This window comes from Mchenga conophoros, linkage group LG7, assembly GCF_057382185.1.
Source record: "Mchenga conophoros isolate Kocher_MC1m ecotype Shallow Benthic linkage group LG7, M_conophoros_male_GT1.1, whole genome shotgun sequence".
Lineage (NCBI taxonomy): Eukaryota > Metazoa > Chordata > Actinopteri > Cichliformes > Cichlidae > Mchenga > Mchenga conophoros.
Window position 1 is genome coordinate 39,410,803 of NC_140532.1, and position 20,049 is coordinate 39,430,851.

A 20,049-nucleotide genomic window follows, 5' to 3' on the forward strand; every position below is an offset into this window, starting at 1 on the left:
AACAGACTCCAAGGTATGTTTTTTCTTTTTAAACATAACAAACTCAAGAGCAATTATTTATCATTTCTACATCTTACTGCATTCAACCATGATTTTACAAAGGCAGTCAAATGGAAAGACTTCATGTATCCTGCTATGTTATTTTTGTTGTTTTGCGTTTATCATTGTGGTAAATCTGATCAGAGATACTTGTTTGAGTTTCTATGTACTACTAAATAACTCCCAGTGTATTTAGTATGTATGGACAACAGGGTACATTTGTTTTTCTAGACTGGTGCATTAAAAATTTGTTACCTTAGAGATTTAAGTCAAAGCACAGCTGATGATAGTCAACAAAAATAGTCAGTAGAGCCCAGCCGATGAAGACATTTGGACAAAATGTCTGTATTTGTGTAAAACACTTTAAAGAAATCAGTAATATGGCCTAGGGGTGAGCGGTATAAACAGTAGAAACGATATGAATTTGGCCAATGGTAGAGATTTTGACTATACCACAATAGCACATGTTGATGGTGTCATCAAGCGGCGCCTGTTTTGGTTGAAAGCATCGCAGCGGCTGCAAGCAATATCATCTGCAAATTGGGTGACAGTAGCGAAGAGACGAAGCACGTTTTGGAATATGAGCCAAAAACTGCGCTTCCTCCACTTCCGTAACATTGATTCATTAATGTTGAATTCTCTCGCAGCTGCTCTATTCCCATGTTGTTGCAGTATATTAATGACTAACCTCGTATTGTGGATGGATTATCTCAGTTGTTATCCTGACTGAAGTTTGGTCCGTTTACAGCATCCTGCCATGCGATTACATTTGACCCTCACGTTAACTTTTATCAAGTGGAAAAAAGTTAGCGTTCATCCACCAGCTTCACTGTTTATGTTATGCTAACATAGCTGTCTCGCTAGCGATCACGTAGCACATCATCATATACCAGCTAGTCCAACTTCAGTAACCCTACAAAAGTCATTGCTGTTTAGTTTCCTGTCTTCGTTTATGTTGGAAGTGATAGCAGAGCTGTACGTTTTATTTTTTTCTAGAAACCTCTCTGTCAGAACATGGCATATCATGTTTAGGTGGAAACTAGCAAGCTAACTTCCAGCTAACTTCTAATTCTGCTCGGTTTTCATGTTTGCCTGGATATTAAACTTAATTGTTACACCTGGTAAAGCAGCAACACTGACCATTTTATTAAAGATGAACAAATTTAGACAGTTTTTAACGCTCAGTGTTCATTTGACATGGGACCTGAAGCGGACCCAGATTACTCTGCGAGGCTCCTGACTACGGTAGCGGTAATGCTCCGACAATCCATTAAGCGGTGCAGCTTTGTAGCTTACCAAAGTCGTACTAAAACATTTTTGACAGATTTTTGAGCGCCGTGTACCACATAAAATCGGTTCGAGGTGAATAAGCACAACCAGAATTCATACATTAAGGCGCACCAGATTATAAGGCGCACTGTCAATTTTTGAGAAAATTAAAGGATTCTAAGTGCGCCTTATAGTGCAAAAATAAGGAAGAAAAGAATATATTGCGATATATATATCGTTACCGCGCATGCTTTAAGTTATACTGCGATATGGATTTTAGGCTATATAACCCAGCCTTAATATGGCCTCATGTAGCAGACAGGGAATCAAAGTCAAACGGAAGACGTAGCAAGTACAGTGCCAACCTCCAGACAATCTAGTAAACAGTAGGATCCTTTTACATGTACACATGTAAATAAGGAAGTGATTCGATTTTTGTCAGACCAGTAACAAAATATGAAGGAGATGTTTTGGGTTTGTGTTTCCCATCCAAGCATCCTGGCAGTTCATTTCATCATAAATCTGGTTAAAGTATAGGTTGAGTGGGAGTTACTGGATCTACTGTTTTTAGTTTGGGTTTCTATTAGTTTTCCAAAACTAGTTTAGGAGAGAAGCCGGAATCTGATGATCCATTGTGTGGTTGGTTCAGGGTTTTCTCTGTCTTTTGTTTGTTTTAGCTGGAACTCCCGTTTCCTTTTGTTTCCAACTGCAATTTCTGTTGAATGGCAGCAGTGTTGTGGTATCTCAAATGTTGGGTTGCTTTGAACCTTAAATTTAGGGATCATAACAGTAATTTACTCCAAAAAGCTTTAAACTAGTGACCCTCTGTAAAGTAGGAAAATTGAGTGTTTCCAAAACTGAATCTGTGAAGTATCTATTAGTGAAAGGCTTGAGACTGTTCTGCCTACACCTTTACTTACTCCGTGGATAATACTCCAGACATGGATGGGGAAAAAATGCAGCAGTTGAACCACAATCTTTACTAGGGGGCTCTTTGACAGATGATTGAAATCAGAAAATTGAAGGGGGCTGCACTCAGCATCCAAACAATTGACACCACATTCATTTGTTGCTCAGACACTACGACAGCCTGAACTGCACCTAGTCATGGTAAAGTCAACATGATTTCTCTTTTTCTGGTGCCTAAAAACCCAGAGTCTGAAGAGAATTTCAACAAAGGAACACTTTTCTTCCAATACCAAAAGACACTTAATAACAGTGAGTCAGATGAAAGGTGATCTGATCGTCTCACCAGAGGGTAGATCATCAAACGAGCTGCCTACAGGCCTCGTCACGATTCATCAGCATCTCCTCCTCTCAGCCACTCAGCTGTGATGACTTTGTCTGGATGTGACTGCTTTTCTCTCACAGACAGCAAGAGCTGACTGTGAAATATTGAGCACAGAAATATTGTACCTGATTGACCATCTCCTGGTCTCCAGCTGAGTTGTTCTGCTGGAGTGTGATGACTGTCTGAATGTCACAATGACAGAGTTTGTGATAGAGCGAGTGGCTGGGCATGGAAAAATGAAATATTACCTCCCGTTATCACTGCTGGCCTGTTGTTGCTGTAGCCTTGATGTGTCCTCTTTCTACTCTACTTGAACACATCTGTTACTGAAGTCTAAAAAAACCAAAAAAAACCCATAATTTTTATGGCACCCTGGCTGCTTCAGTACATGATGTTCAGAAATACCAGCACAAGGAAATATACTGCCAAAGAAATATAATACCAGGGCAACAGAATACTAGTGGTCCATTCATCCAGTCTAAATTGCTAACAAAAAAAAAAATTAACACCAGCTACTTCATTAGTGGGTCAGATCCCCTTTTGCCTTCAGAACTGCTTTAACTGCCACTATAGCTCATCTAGTGCAGCAGCAACCAATATGAGAAGGCTTGGAGTCTGCCCCAGAGTTTATGTTTCATTTGTGTTATGGTGAGGTCAGGAACAATGCTCATTGCCACAACTGTTGTCGTAATTTTATCTAATATGTAAATCTGAGTGTGCAGGTGCCTCTCCGTGACTGGTGCATCCAGGGGGACGGATCGCACCGATTGGCTAATGACCGCATATAATGACCGCAGCATATAAGAAGACACCGCCATGGACGGCCAGTCATTCATCCTCGGCCCATCCCAACCGGCAGACTGTATGTTCACTGTTTAGTAATGTTTGTTTAATGCAGGAGTATGTAGGGGTGGACCGCCTTTTTGTTTGATTACAGTTTTCTCCTGTTTTTGTTAGTTAGGGAGGTAAGTCATTGTCGTTTGGTTTAATTCTTTTCAATAGGTAAGCTTGATTTATCCCTGAGATAGGCTCCCTTTTGTTTGTTGTTTTGGCCGAAGTTATAATTCGCTCCCTTCCTTTGTTTCTAAATTCACTCATTGTAAATAAATCACTGTCAAAAAGTATTAATTGCGTGATGTGCTGCTTGGGGTTGGACGGGGTGGATCACCCTTGTGTTATAGTCTGGCCACGCCTAGACGGATCATAACATAATATAGACTGTGATGTTTGAAAGATGGTCACTTGCTACCCAAATGTGCCAAGAAAAAAAATGCCCGCAGCATTACACCATCAGCACCAGCCTGAACCTTTGATACGAGGCAGGATGGATCCATGCTTTCATGATGTTTATGCCAAATTCTGACCTTACAGCCAAAATCACCCAAATTGTCCAGTTTTGGTGAATTACAGCTTCAGTTTCCAGTTCTTGGCTGACAGGAGTGGCACCCGGTATGCTGCTTCTGTTTTCAAAGTCGTTCTTCTCAGTTGCTGTTGTTTTCCTTTACCAGCTCGACCAGTCTGGCCATTTTCCTTTGACCTCTTGCATCAACAAGCAATTTTGATCCAGAGAACTGATGCTCACTGGGTCCAGAGACTTCCTTTGGTTGAAAGTCCAACTGTGTATTTGCATGCAGAAGTTTAAAAATATTCATCTACGTCTCAAATTATTTATGACCTCAATAAAAACTTTGCTGATAAGCTAATGATCTAAATCATTAGTTAACATGGCTTTACCCTGGGAATACACTGGGTGAGTGTCGTTCACACATTGTAGTAGCATTCCAGTATTGGAGCTTTTTGCGTGCATGGGGAATTTTATTTTTAACACCTATTGGATTTTCTATGCCAATCTTGTATCTGTCTTATTGCCCTCTGGGATGCACTGTGGCACCTCTAGTGGAATCGCAAGCATTTCTTTGAGTGACACCAATCAGCTCCATGCATTGAAGTCCCTCCTTACATATTACATCTGGTTTTAAAAAAGCAAAATAATTAACAGCCAAAATGCTCAACTTCAGCCTTAAAATAAAGAATCCATGAACCAATGGGGGGGAAGTCTATCCTTTACAGTGACTTCACATTCTTATGCAACACACAGAGTACGTAATGCATTTTAGTAATGCTGCAGGCCAGCCAGCTAAACTTGGCACAGAGCTTGGGAAACAGGAAGCTCCAGATATGGGTGACAGTTCTCTTTAGGCTCATGACTACGAGTGCCCCCGTTCAAATCGTCTAAATGTTTTCATATTTAGCAGTTTTGCATAAAAATGGAAAACATGTTTTGGATGGTGACATGCCAACTGAGCATTTAGTCCGCCTCCACCCTACACCGATGTGACTTAATAACAGGACTTCAGAATAATGGCCCAATGAGGCTCACGGTTATGATTCACAGCACAAACTACGAATAGCTTTTTTCAACAAAATGTTTTTCCCTTAATGATCACCACAGAAAATGGTTGATGCAGAGCTCATTTTGCTTTTTCTTCTTTCGCCTCTTCTTCTGACTCCAAAACAGTGTGCAGCCAAAGAAACAGAGATGTCCCATGGCTAACACTCCTGCCAACAGAGCATCTTTGTGGCTATAAATAGTCAGTTTTCAATCTTCCCTTGTAGCTTCTTTAAAAGTGCTTCCTGGGAAATCTATCCCTTTTTTCAGATAGTAGGGTACATTATTTAATACTCTGCTGCTCAAGGATTAAATGACAAATCAATAAATATTTTTCAAAGTCCAAAGATCATTCCTGGATGGAAGATCCACAATCTTCTATTGAACCAACCTCTTCACACTAATGGAGTCTTGTCATTACACATTTTTTCCCACATACACATGTAAGAGTGTTAACCTAAAATAATGTCATCATCTTCCCTCTCCCGTCTCCCCCCAAACCAAAACGTCAAACAGGGCACTGACTCAGAGCAGATAGCGTGAACAGGACAGGAGACTGATAAATAGAAAGAGACATGAAGGAGGGCACACAGAGGACCAAAAAGAAGATAAAGGTGTTGTAGGTGGGTCATTTGGGAAGAGGGAACTTTTGCTACCTCTTCTGGGTGTTAGCTTGTCTTCCTCCTCTTGCTATCAGCCACAGTTCCCCAGGCCTCCAATATCACGCTTACCACTTGCACATATGGAAAGTTATTTTTAGTGTTCCATATAGCATAGCACAACATATGCACAGGTGTTAAAGATACATATTGTTTGTGATATTATTGTAATAAAATTCTCTTGATTAAAATTGACTGTAATTATTTAACCTCATTAATTTATTAATGAAACTAAACATTTTACTTGTGCAATTAGATGAAAAAATATGAAAACTATTACAAAATAATTTGTCAAATGTGCAGCTCTTCCTATTAGATAATCAGCTCACATTTTAATTCATAAATGTAAAAAGAACTGCATGCCAGAAGATCAGGAACATTTTTTGGTAATGTAATACTCAAAAGATTCCCCTAGAGAGAGACTTTAAAGAAAGCGATGAAGCAAAGCTAAGCATGAACAAGCAGCAGGGAAAACACTAAGTTCGTTTCCCTCAGATGTTACCAACTGGCAACACACTCAAGAAACAGTTTTTTTAAAGTTTTTAAAAAAAATTCTGTACATTTATTCAACCGCTGACCTGAGCGTCACCCCCACGTCTTTTTTCTCATTAAGCAAAGTGGCACTTGTTCCTGTAGCTCATTTTAGTTCATTGCTGCAGCCATTATGTGACAATGTCACATGTCTGAATTCTCATTTCTGCACTGGAGAAAAATGAAAATTATAATTAAAGGTTTAATTATCTCCTACTTATTTATTATGAGAACAATCTAAATAAATGCCAAGATAATATATTGAGTTTTAAATTTGAGATTCCCTCTTAATATAATCACATTTGACTAACTTGAGGCTAAACCAGAGTTCCTTATATATTTAAAATTACCAGAACTGTATGGAGTACCGTAATTGTCGGGCTATAAGCCGCTACTTTTTGCACCAGCTTTGAACCCTGCGGCTTTTAGTCAGGTGCGGCTTTTCTATGGATTGTCCGTGATTTTTGTCATATCGTAAGAGGATTTGTTTTGTTTGTTCTGCTGTTGTACGGCACTACGTTGCCTGGCGGAAGGACCGGGGTTCAAGAGTGGTATGTTAGTCACACGTCCGTCTGCCAGGCAACGTAGTGCCGTACGAAGTAGCGCGAAAAACAAACTTCAAAGTAGCGCTACGCATTCAGCGGGAGGCGTGGATGATGTGCGGCGATAAACTTGCGAAAAGCAAGTTATGCCCAACTCCACCGGTGGATTCTGACAGCGTGGAAAAGTGTGAAAACATCCACGATCACCAACGGATTTCTAAGGGCTAGACTGCTGCATGATGGAGAGGAGGACACCGCCACGGCCCTTCTGAGGGTGTTCGACTCCAACACTGACAACGAGGATTTCTTTGGTTTTGAAAGTGACAACGAAGGAGAGAAGCGGAGAGTGGATGACGAAGCCACCCTGAGCCTGTTCGTTCCGACACTGGAGAAGAGGACTTTGGTGGTTTTAGTGCGCAGGAAGAAGAGAAAGATGGTGGTGAATGACTGACTTTTCTTCTTGTTAAAGCTGTGTCACTGCACCTGAGCCTAAAAGGTAGTCCGGATCTATTGTTCTGGTGTGCTGTAGGTTATTGTTATGTACTACATGTGCAAATATGTACCCATAACTTGTTTTTCAAAATATTAATAAAAGGGGTGTGTCTCCAAACAGCCATCTCTTTCCTGACAATTCCCTTTGTGCATATTCTCTTACATATGATGAGTCAACATTGAAACACCTGCGGCTTTTAGTCAGGTGCGGCTAATGTATGTACAAAACAGGATTTTCCCCTGATTTTAGCTTGTGCGGCTAATATTCAGGTGCGCTTTGTAGTCCGGGAAATACGGTAAATATCGTCTAATTTCGTTAGCAAACAAATGCAAATGCTTCAATGTAATTTGCATATAACTTGGGGAATGCATTTCCCCCCGAGGTTTCCATGTTTTCTAAAGCCATGTGCTCAGTGGCATTGTGCAAGTGTTTCTCACACTTCCTTGTAACATCTCCAGATTTACATCTATATTTAGATCAAACAAGCTCTTCATCCCTGAGTATTGAGCTATTTTTCCATAACAGCCACCAGAATCATCACAGCAATGTCCCCTAGACCCAGCTGGAGATAAGGGAGTCTTTCCCCTCAGAGATTTCTTAATATTTCAACACGATCATGCTACAGTGGCTTCTCATTATCCTTGTATCATTTCGTTTGAAAACTACATACCCTAAAAAGATTATGAGTGCTAAAACAGCAGTGGATATCTGCAATCAACTTTGATCATGCATCAAATAAGGATACAGCATGTGAATAGGCAGAGCTGGTTTTAGAGTAGGTGGTAAATATTCAGTAATATCCAGTTTAATCCTTTATAATTCAGACCTTTGCTGAGGACTTTCCGAACCCCCAATCAACACTAAAAGATAAAACAGTTCAAAAGTCCACAAACTGCAGCATCATGAGGCACTGTTTAGATCAAGAGGAAAAACTCTTTCCTGTTTGAAACTTTAAAAGTGATCTTTAAATTCATCAGGTAATGTTTATCCATTTTGGTTGGGGCTCAAGTACACCAGTGGCCTAAAATATGGCTGTGTTAGTGAAAATCTTTCTACCAATAATTTTGAATTCAATAAAAAACCAAAATAAGATGCACAGAGATGTGCGGATTGACCGTCTAGAGAACTGAGTCAGCCAATTTCCAGCATTCTTGGCTGAGACTAGTCAGGCTTGTGTATTATGAGCCGTAATGCCATATGAGCATTATGGCGATGATGAGCCAGTCCGTTTCATGCATGTACAAAATACTAACAGCAGCACAGGCAAACAGCCATGCCCACACTCACAGCCACATGCATTCATTAGCATGGAAGGTAATGAGTAGGGGGAACCACTAAAATGTTTGCAAATAAACTACCAACGCAAAAACAGCTAAAGCTTAAGCCATCATGTGCTCAGAGTGAACCACAAGCCAGCAGCCTCGGTATGAGCAAAGGATCAAAGCAGTTACTAGGAAAAAATCTTCAAAAATACAGTTTTACATTTATATAGCAGACAAAGTACATCAAAAAGTACATTTGGAACCTTTGGGGGTATTTTAGGCACTCTTTATTTGGTATGCATGGGTCAGACAACACTCACTTTCAAAGTCAGCCTTTAATTTCATATCTATATCTTTTGTATTTGTGATGATACAACATCTGTCTGCAGACAGACAGAAAAAACAGACATAGAATCACCTGCCTAAGTACTCAAAACTGCCTTTTTAATGTGCCCTGTTACAGCATGTGTCAAGTTAACTAAAACTACTTTTGGAAATAAATAAACCTAAGGCTCTGATGGAAATGTTTATTGATACGTAGGATGTCTTCACGACTGTCAACTGCCTTCAAAAAAATCTTGTTTTGTCATACTTACTGTGATGCTACAATGAAAAATTTTCAAACACAAAATCTAAACTAAAGTGAGCAAATTGATACAGGAAATTTACCTAAACTACAGGGAGTGCAGAATTATTAGGCAAATGAGTATTTTGTCCACATCATCCTCTTCATGCATGTTGTCTTACTCCAAGCTGTATAGGCTCGAAAGCCTACTACCAATTAAGCATATTAGGTGATGTGCATCTCTGTAATGAGAAGGGGTGTGGTCTAATGACATCAACACCCTATATCAGGTGTGCATAATTATTAGGCAACGTCCTTTCCTTTGGCAAAATGGGTCAAAAGAAGGACTTGACAGGCTCAGAAAAGTCAAAAATAGTGAGATATCTTGCAGAGGGATGCAGCAGTCTCAAAATTGCAAAGCTTCTGAAGCGTGATCATCGAACAATCAAGCGTTTCATTCAAAATAGTCAACAAGAAGCGTGTGGAAAAACCAAGGTGCAAAATAACTGCCCATGAACTGAGAAAAGTCAAGCGTGCAGCTGCCAAGATGCCACTTGCCACCAGTTTGGCCATATTTCAGAGCTGCAACATCACTGGAGTGCCCAAAAGCACAAGGTGTGCAATACTCAGAGACATGGCCAAGGTAAGAAAGGCTGAAAGACGACCACCACTGAACAAGACACACAAGCTGAAACGTCAAGACTGGGCCAAGAAATATCTCAAGACTGGTTTTTCTAAGGTTTTATGGACTGATGAAATGAGAGTGAGTCTTGATGGATGGGCCCGTGGCTGGATTGGTAAAGGGCAGAGAGCTCCAGTCCGACTCAGACGCCAGCAAGGTGGAGGTGGAGTACTGGTTTGGGCTGGTATCATCAAAGATGAGCTTGTGGGGCTTTTTCGGGTTGAGGATGGAGTCAAGCTCAACTCCCAGTCCTACTGCCAGTTTCTGGAAGACACCTTCTTCAAGCAGTGGTACAGGAAGAAGTCTGCATCCTTCAAGAAAAACATGATTTTCATGCAGGACAATGCTCCATCACACGCGTCCAAGTACTCCACAGCGTGGCTGGTAAGAAAGGGTATAAAAGAAGAAAAACTAATGACATGGCCTCCTTGTTCACCTGATCTGAACCCCATTGAGAACCTGTGGTCCATCATCAAATGTGAGATTTACAAGGAGGGAAAACAGTACACCTCTCTGAACAGTGTCTGGGAGGCTGTGGTTGCTGCTGCACGCAATGTTGATGGTGAACAGATCAAAACACTGACAGAATCCATGGATGGCAGGCTTTTGAGTGTCCTTGCAAAGAAAGGTGGCTATATTGGTCGCTGATTTGTTTTTGTTTTGTTTTTGAATGTCAGAAATGTATATTTGTGAATGTGGAGATGTTATATTGGTTTCACTGGTAAAAATAAATAATTGAAATGGGTATATATTTGTTTTTTGTTAAGTTGCCTAATAATTATGCACAGTAATAGTCACCTGCACACACAGATATCCCCCTAAAATAGCTAAAACTAAAAACAAACTAAAAACTACTTCCAAAAACATTCAGCTTTGATATTAATGAGTTTTTTGGGTTCATTGAGAACATGGTTGTTGTTCAATAATAAAATTATTCCTCAGAAATACAACTTGCCTAATAATTCTGCACTCCCTGTAATTTAAAAAAAAAAAAAAAAAAAAAAAAAAAAAACACAGATGAGGTGAGTCACAATTCCTAACGCAGGTCATTCCACACAGCAAACGCTCAGATGATTTGTCTTTAAGCATGAGGTGGGTCACCAGGTTTCTGGCTGATCTCAGGCTGCACTGTGGTTAGCACGGAAACAGCAATTTGAGAATATATATTTTGAAACCAGGCCATGAAGTGCATTAAAAGTAATAAACAATATCTTAAAATCAATTAACTGAGTAGGTCACCATCCTCATACTGACAGTTCTGGTTACAAAAATGCCGAACAAACTAGCTCTGCTATTGATTCATCAATGAACTCTGGAGGTCCATTTAAAGGATCACATCATTCCCTTTCTCCTCTAATATTTCTAGTAGCATCTCTCTATTTAGAGTGTTTGACATTGACTTTTCCAAACAAATAACTCTCTCTCTGAAATTGTTGTAACTACTTCTACACTGTGGCTCCCAACAAACTCAAATAACTTTATATCCAAAATATAATGACTAAACAATGACCCTCCAATGTCTAACTAAACATTTTGCCTGTTCCATTTAACACCTAATTAACGTGTCATAATGTTATTAAACTATTTTTTCTCTAAATATTTACTTACATAAATTAGAATGCTTCCAATTCTGAAATAACATTAGTATAATTATAATCTTACAGTTTATTTGCAACACCGGTATTACGCAGTTGTTCCCTCCGAATTTCTATTATCTGTACTTATGAGGTATTGCTGAGTCATGTAGGCCCATTTAAAATGCATTTTTCATTCAAGTTTAAATCATTTGAACTAACACACATGCATCTTAGCTACAGATGTAGTTTCATCTAAGTGAGCCCTTTTGTAACAGTCACAGATTTCTTCTTAATATTGTGAAGTACCATGCTGCATCATCAAGCATTTTTCTATTAGCTCATATTCACCTTCTCACTTTTTGGGTAATTTTTAATAATTTCTCTTGCAAATATATATTTAACCGCATTATCTGGTGCACAACTGTCTAGCTTGTGGCAAAACAAGGGGAAATATTCATGTAGTATTGCCAGCGTTATTGCTAACTATCCCTCACTGAAGCTGCTTTCATGCATGAACGACAGTTTAAGGAGAATGGGGTCGAGATATTTTTCACTGCTTTCCTTCCTTACACATAGCACACAGCAGGACATGATCCACACGACTGAGGTGAGAGATGCCCAGGAGACAACATGTGATGCCTGTGAATGCAACAGAAAAATAAGCTGCACATCGATGTAGTTCGATAATCACGCTAACACTGTGCTAAGGAGCCAGAAGTTTAAAGACAAGCTCATTTTTGATCTGGCTGTGCTGGAAGTGGAAATTCTCACAAATGCACACCTTGTCCAGCTCAAAACCTTATCAGCTGCACATATCAGTCTTCTTAGATATGGGAAAGCACTCTCAACTCCAGCAGCAGACCTTATCTCACCCTTGGGGCAACTCATTCCCCAGAGACATCACAGTGACAGATATACTGCCCAATGAAAATACCCTCACAGCACTAATAACACCAGCCCCCACATGTAGTGGTAATCAAAGAGCAGACAGCAAAGCTCAGGATGAGTATGTGTGTGAGGCAGCCTGCATGTATACATGTGTGTGTGTGACTGCATGTGATCAATAATGAGTCTCTAGTGTGGGAGTAAAAGTGGTGCTGGATATCAGACATGAGTTCAGAGGTCACCGGTTTCAGCAGCTTCACTGCATTACTGATTTTTATTTCTGCATTTCTTTTTTAAACAGGTCATTTGCTGGAGTTTCCTTGCAATTATTTCTATTTATAACACATTAGGACCACATGAAGCCTGTCACGCTGACACTATATTTATTAAGTGCCGTATTAGAGCTTAGTGTATTTGTTTCCACAAAGAGCAGTAAAAATACAACTTTATTCAAGTTCAGCCTGAATTTACATGACTTCATAAAAAGGAATAAAAGAGGCAAAAGTGTTAACTTAGATATCCAGTGTTGCTGAGACAGCTCACGGGTAAGGATGTATATTGAATTTCACATTTTTATTTTGATTTATCACTTACTTATGTGAGGACGAAATGATGCACTAGAGCATAATTTAATTTTCATAAATCTCACGAGATGCTTTACTCTGCTCCAGGCAGATCTCTGAGTATTTCATCTGGAGATTAAGGATGATAAGACAAGCACATTTTAGCTATAGAGTCTTGGGTCATGCAGAAGCAGGGATGCAGTGCTAGTATATCTCAATCACTACTTTGTTAGGTGCACCTGTTCAACTACTTGTTAAAGCAAACATCTCTAATATATCGACCAATAGCATGGCAACAACTCAGTGCATTTGGTCATGTAGACATGTGCAAGGTGACCTGCTGAAAATCTGCATCGTAATGGGGAAGAAAGACAATTTAAGTGACTTTAAACACAGCATGGCTGATCCTGCCAGACCGGCTGGTCTAAGAATCTCAGAACAGGGATTTTCCCTCACAATGATCTCTATTTACAGAGCATGGTCCAAAAAAGAGAAAATGTATAGCCAGTAAGCCACAGTTCTCTCTTGTTGATGCCAGTGTTCAGAGGAGAATGCCCAGTCTGCTTTGAGCTGATAGGAAGGCAACTTCCCGTTGCCTTCCTATCAGATGCAGAAGAGCCTCTCTGAATGCACAGCAGATAGGGAGCAGAAGACCACACTGCGTGCCTGTCCTCACAGCTAGAAAAAAGAAAGATCTCAATCCAACGGAGCACCTTTGAGATGTGGTGGAACAGGAGATTCATATTATGGATGTGCAGCAAACAAATCTGCAGCAACTCTGTGATGCTATCACATCAGTACAGACCAAAATCTCAAAGGAATGTTTCCACCATCTCATGAAATCTGTCCACAAAGAACTAAGGCAGCTCTTAAGGCAAGTACTGGAAAGCTGTACCTAATGAAGTGGCAAATAATTGCAAAGTCTTGACAAGTGCATTTTTATTATAAGGTTCAAGGAGGACTGCAGTGCATCCTGCAATGTATATAGCCAAGAGTAAACCATATAAAAGGCAAAGTCTATAAATAGCTCGGTGTAATACTCACTGCTGTTTTTTTCTTTAAATCTAAGAACAATGTTAAAGAAAAATGGGACAAATCGTTAACGTAAATGGTGCTAGTATATGCTGAATATGTTAACTGCAGAGGCCCACAGAAAGTGTCACTGTGCTGTTAAAACTAAAATGATCATATCAATAAAGAAATGTGACCTTAACTGCACATTTTTATGGGAGCAACCACACACCCTAATGAGGTTTCAACTTCATGACCCAGTAGTCATGAAGTATAGTTACAGTATGTCATTGCCAGGCATATGACGTCATTGTGACCTCAGCCTGTCATATTACTACATTTCATGGAAAGGCAAAACACACACACAGACACACACAAACCCAAAACTATGGCCTTTGCTGTGTAGAGTGAGACCTCCTACACAAGCCTTCCTGAGTGCAGGCGATGTTTACATGTACTACGTAGTGTGATATATCGACACACTCATGTAAATGCATACTTGTGCCAGTAAGGAATTGCATGTGCCAAGAGGAGTCTTGTATTCTGCTGAAAGCCAAAGAAATGCTCCCCTGATGCCCAGCCACATGCCATCTGTCTGCTGCATGATATAAATCCTCACTATGCAACAAGGACGAGCATGAATACACCTGTAAAATACAGACACGCACACACAAAGAGGAAGGCAGAGAAATTCACAGGTTCCAGCTACAAATACTAACTAGAAATCTGCCTCACTGGGCGGGTCACGTTATCCCATCTTATTCCAAGTGTTCAGCCAAGAGACACGTGGAAGATTTAACACACATGGCAACATGCATACAACTTCTGTAAAGACAATATTTGCCCATTACTAGAAATGGAAGCAGACAGCAAATGCAATTAATGTGCACGACTCACACAAACAGCACTTCTTCAACAGCATATGAGGAAAGAAATGACTTCTAAGCACCTGGGCACTATTTACCGACTGTGCTCCTGAGCTGGGAAATGTATCATTTTATAGTTAATGACACCAGATTTTTTAATACTTTGTATTAATTGATCACAATACTTTACACACCTCATATTAAAAAACAATCCTCGAGCATTTTGACCCAATGAAACAAAAAAAAGCTTTAAAAAGGACAGTAGATAAACGCTTACAAATTTATAAGGGTTAAACACGCCTTACCCCATAAACGTTTGCATTCTTACTATGTCATCACTTTAGAAAAATAGGTTAATCTAAGTATTGTTGTACACAATTCTTTCTGAATCTGAGGCCGAGGCTATACATCCATTTCAGAATAAGAGAGAAACGATACCTGCGGACACACACACGCTGATTTCGCGGTTACCCCCTATACACCATCACACATCTTCTACCAACCACGGGATTTCAGTCATTCATCAGAAAGGCATCTACTGCGCCGTGCGTGTCTGGGAGGGCTGTGGACTAGGCAGTCTCCGATTTGGGGGCGGGGAGATGGGCCAATTTTTTATTTTTTTATTTTTTAGCTGGACCGAAAACACAATTTTGCTCAGCAACAGAGGCGACACATTTGCACAAACCTCCGCTTGTTGTTAACGGATACACAATACAGAAGCAGATGAAAATAATCGCCAAAAACAAAATAAAAATCATATCTGTGTGAGCGTGAAGCGCCACAGGGAGGTCACTGTTGCTGCTGGCAGAGACAGGTGTCTAAATACCGATATCGATTCTGTGCGAGCTTTAAAGCCATTATTTTCCACGCATTCTCACTGAACCCACACAGAAAGCCTTTTTCATTGAAGAGGACTCCAGCGCTTTGACTTGATTAAGGTCCGAACTTGCCCCAGCAACAGACAATAGCTGCACAGTCCCGTTTCCTCTCATTTCTTCCCCATAGCATCTGCGGGCAACGCAAACACTTACCGCGATGAGATGGAGAAATATTCCACATAAAATGTGACTCCATTAAAGAAGAAGGTGAAGAATGTGGGTGGGGGGGAAAGGGGGAAGCCGTGAACTGCACCCACGCTACTACCGCTACTACTACTCCATCGGCTGGGCAAAGCGTCCGCTCTCGGTTTGTGATGTGGATCACGCAGCGTGTGAGCCCATGAGGATGGATGCTGTGCCTTTTCGGGGGGCGGGGACAAGACGCGTACTCATCTCCAATGGAGCGTATTTAATTCTGTGTAGGGACCCTTGTGTTACAATCAAGTAGGCTGTGTAGCCCACTTTTATCCAGCCACCCTGCCCTGTAGACCTCCAGGTTAGGGGGGAAAAAATCCTGGATTTATTCACCTTGTCTCAGAAAGACAGCATGATGTCTGTTCAGGTCTGCTTAATATATTCATGGAGCGCCACACGTTCACAGGTGGATGCTTTCTGAGATGTGGGTGCTGCTGATTGAATTCTGAAGATTCATACCGGCGCTCGTGTTTGGTAAAAAACAAACAAACACGATTTTTGCGATACTGTAGGTAATTCAGATTCATTTTTGCTTATATCACAGAGATGTCGACACAGGTGGATTTGACGATGAAATGTACACACATTAATTCCAAATATGTGATAATTTATATACGCCTGAAATTACTAACAGCGCCTTTAAAAGGGCACTTTCAAAAAGTTTTCTATGCAAATCATATCACACACCTCTCCATGTTGCCTGTACGCATCAGATGTGGAGCTCCTCCAGAAGCAGTATGGGCACACTTTACTTCCTCGTTGGTGTTAGACCCGCCTCCACAGAAACCGAGTTTATCCAATAGCCTCAATCCTTGAAGTAGCTATGCTTCTGGATTTTTCAGCCCCATTCAAAGGAGAGTGCTCTTACTCTAAACCATGTAGGGCTAACGCCTAATTCTAACTTTTTTCCTTTAGTTTTGAGACTTTTTTTATATTCAGGATTCCAAGGGGAAAATTATAAATATTACAGAATTCTGAAAAAAAGTGACAATTCTGGGATTAACGTCAAATTACAGGTTACAATTTCTGAAAAGAGTTCATTCAACGCATATGGGTGGCCCCATTCCTTTTCTGTACAATCTTATCTAATGTTTTTAATAGTAATTTTCTTAATGACATAATGTGCCTATCTGAATAGATTTGTTACCTGGTGTTATGCTAGTTTTAGACATACCTACAGGTCACTGTTAGCAGTGGCTGTGTTGGGGTTTTGAATGAGTACAAATAATTGGGAGACAGTTTGATGTGTATAGAAGCACACTGGTAGTTTTTGATTGCTTATTTGTGAAGGATTTTTTCTACTTTTTGTAGTGTGGCCAATGTTTTTAAGTGTCTGTTTAATACAATTTCAATAAAACTGCACATATGGCCAGTATGAGTGCAGATGAGCAACAGGACAGTAGAACACAACTTTGTGAGTTTGAGGTTTGAGAGATCCTCAGTGACATATTGCACCCTCTCGATGGTGAATCTGTTAGTAGGACAAAGGTACAGGATCCCACTTTTTCAAACGTTTCATGCCCAGAGATCTTTTCTACCTTGTATTTTAACACGGTTGAACAAATTTAGTTCAACAGTCCATGCTGGGGTCCCCATCTTCCTGTTCTATTCATTTTTGGTCTATTTCTTTAAACACAGGTAATATAGTATGGGGTGGGGGGTATTTGCATATAGTTGCGTTTTGATTTTGAGCTGATTTTACTGAAGCACTTTCTTGCTGTGAATGCATGTAGCTGTTATTTTTATGGTTATGGTTATATTTATCCAACAGTTGCCACTAGATAAATGTGTAATTTCTGAAACCATAGTAAATGTCACAGCTGTTTTTCCATTGATTCATAAGGTTCATTTTCTCAGTTGTCTAGTCACCGATCACCAGTTTTTAAAATAGCTGTGAAATTTATATTGAAGAGTTCAATTTTAGGACATGCCTCAATTTCCAGAGGCGAAATTCCTTCTGAAATATAATAAACCCAGTGATAAACCAAAGAAATATTCTGATAATAAGAAGCATTCTGAAGGGTTTTATGCTTAATTAATTGCCAAGGGCAATTGTTAAAGCGTTGTCCCTTTTTGTATTACGCATACTCATACATACATGATCACTTCCTCAGTACAGGGGCATGGTTATGCTAGGGAGGGTTTGGGCTAAGATTTTACTTCTATGACTAATTAGAATAAAACACATTGATGGATAGAACCACAGTTCATTTTGATAGCGCTATTACATCATGGTTGAATCTTGTGCTTAATTATACATTACATGTTACATTGATTTGGTTGGGTATTTATTTCTAACAGAATTTTCTGGTTTCCCTTCCCGAGGGAAGACCATTTATACTTCTTATCCATGTTTTTTTCCCCAAAGTGTAGCTTATTGAATAATTTATCTTGTCTCAAAGGATAGACTAAATACCCACCTCTCCAACCCAGTAACTTGTAGCATTAGCACTGTGAAAGCACTGCTACCATAACTGGGACGGATGCATTTAAGCCAAATCACAGTATTCATCACTGCTACAAGAAACACTGGTGTGTTCAGTGATCTAGATTCAGCGAGCATGCTACATTACACTCCATGCTCAGGCTCCCCATCTTCCTGTCCTGTGCATTTTGAGTCCAGTTCTTTCACTCCTCCGCTTCTTTCTTAGTAGCTTTAGGTCACACCTACCAAGCTGAGCATGTAAATACAGGTATAAGACCTGATATTACAGTAAAAATCAAGAAATGTCCAAACAGCACAAGTTGATTAGCAAAGGGGATGCAAAATGTTATGGATGGATTTGTATCTAATTTTTGGTACTAAATGGGGGCAGTGATAGCCTAGAGGAAGACAATCGTGATTGGTACTGAATGGTTTTAGGTACAAGTTAACACATTATCTGAAGCATAAACAATAACAATAATTTAAAAAAATTTAAAAACAAAACATGGGTCATAGTTTTAAGTACGGGACTGCACATCCATGAGCTAATATGCTAGATGAGGTATTAAATTAGATTTGTAAGTTATTTGTATGTTATACAAGTAGTAGAGAACTTCAAGTTCAAAATGTTGGACCTGTCACAAACAAATTAAATGTCAGTAATTTAGCTTGCAAAAAGGGAAAAAATTCCCTTTCTTAAATAATGTGTTATTAAAAAAGAACCCAGATGTAGTCACATTTCTTTTGAAAGAATGCAAAGATAATTAGGAATGATCCAAAATGAAAAAAAAAAACAGACTCAGTAAAGAAAAGCCTCAAAACTAACAGCAGCATGAAATGAAATTAGTAAATGCATTTACAGTAAATACTTTCCATTTGCTTCTGCTTTTTCTCATGTGATGATGATATACCATGGGACAGCTGCATAGGAATGCACAGCTGGATGGACTTGTAAAGACTCCTGGGTTAACACGTGCCATTTGGTCTCCAGAACTTCATCAAAAGAATATTGTCTAGCAACATTTTACTTTTTAGTGTCAGGCATGTTTGTGGTACTTCTAAAATACTGTAACCTGTTAGTCAGACTGAAATTCATGTTTATACTAACCAGCCGCTTTGTTAGGTCTCTTTTTCAGCTGCTTGTTAATACTCGTTATATGACAGGAATTCAGTGCATTTAGGCATGTAAGCATAGTCAAGGCAATCTGCCAAGATTTAAATAATAATGCAAATAATGGTGATTTAAGTGACTCTGAATGTGACATGGGTGAAGGTTCCAGAAAGGCTGGTCCGAGTATTTCAGAACCTAGTGATTTGTTCTGTTCTGCTTTGTTTACTCCAGGGAGAGTGCACTAAAAAAGAGAAAATATCCAGTGTGTAGCAGTTATCTGAGTGAAAATGCCATGTTGATGCCAGAGATCAGAGGAAAAGGTATGTGTGCAGAAGGACATCTTTGGATGCATACCCGCCCTATGGAAGACATCCTGCATCGTCCCGGTCCCCAAAAAGAACCGGCCCAATGAGCTGAATGACTTCCGACCGGTGGCACTGACGTCACATCTTATGAAGACTCTAGAGCGGCTCTTCCTCAACTTCCTCCGACCACAGGTACAACATGCCCAGGACCCACTACAGTTTGCATACAAGGCGGGTGTCGGAGTGGAGGATGCCATCCTGTACCTCCTACACAGAGCCCACTCACACCTGGATGGGGGAAAAGGCACGGTCAGGATCCTGTTTCTTGACTTTTCCAGTGCCTTTAATACCATCCGGCCCTGTATGCTTCAGGAAAAACTGAACAGGATGGAGGTGGACCCATGCCTGGTGGCTTGGATCTCCGACTACCTCACCGACAGACCACAGTACGTCAGGCTGAAGGACATCACGTCTGACACTGTGGTCAGCAGCACAGGAGCACCACAGGGAA

General features: G+C 40.1%; 1 protein-coding gene across 3 annotated transcripts in view; it reads right to left on the bottom strand.

Moving 5' to 3' along the window:
- The window catches only part of plppr1 (phospholipid phosphatase related 1), a 63,292-nt gene extending 47,443 nt beyond the window's left edge, over positions 1–15,849 (bottom strand). For 2 of the 3 annotated variants that reach the window (XM_085279192.1, XM_085279195.1), the window contains exon 1: positions 15,656–15,849. The gene's annotated coding sequence lies outside the window, so the exon portion shown is untranslated. Of the gene's footprint in view, positions 1–15,062; positions 15,188–15,655 lie in introns of those variants that run through there. The other variant, XM_085279193.1, reaches the window with a different exon arrangement.
- Between the last annotated feature and the right edge of the window lie 4,200 nt (positions 15,850–20,049).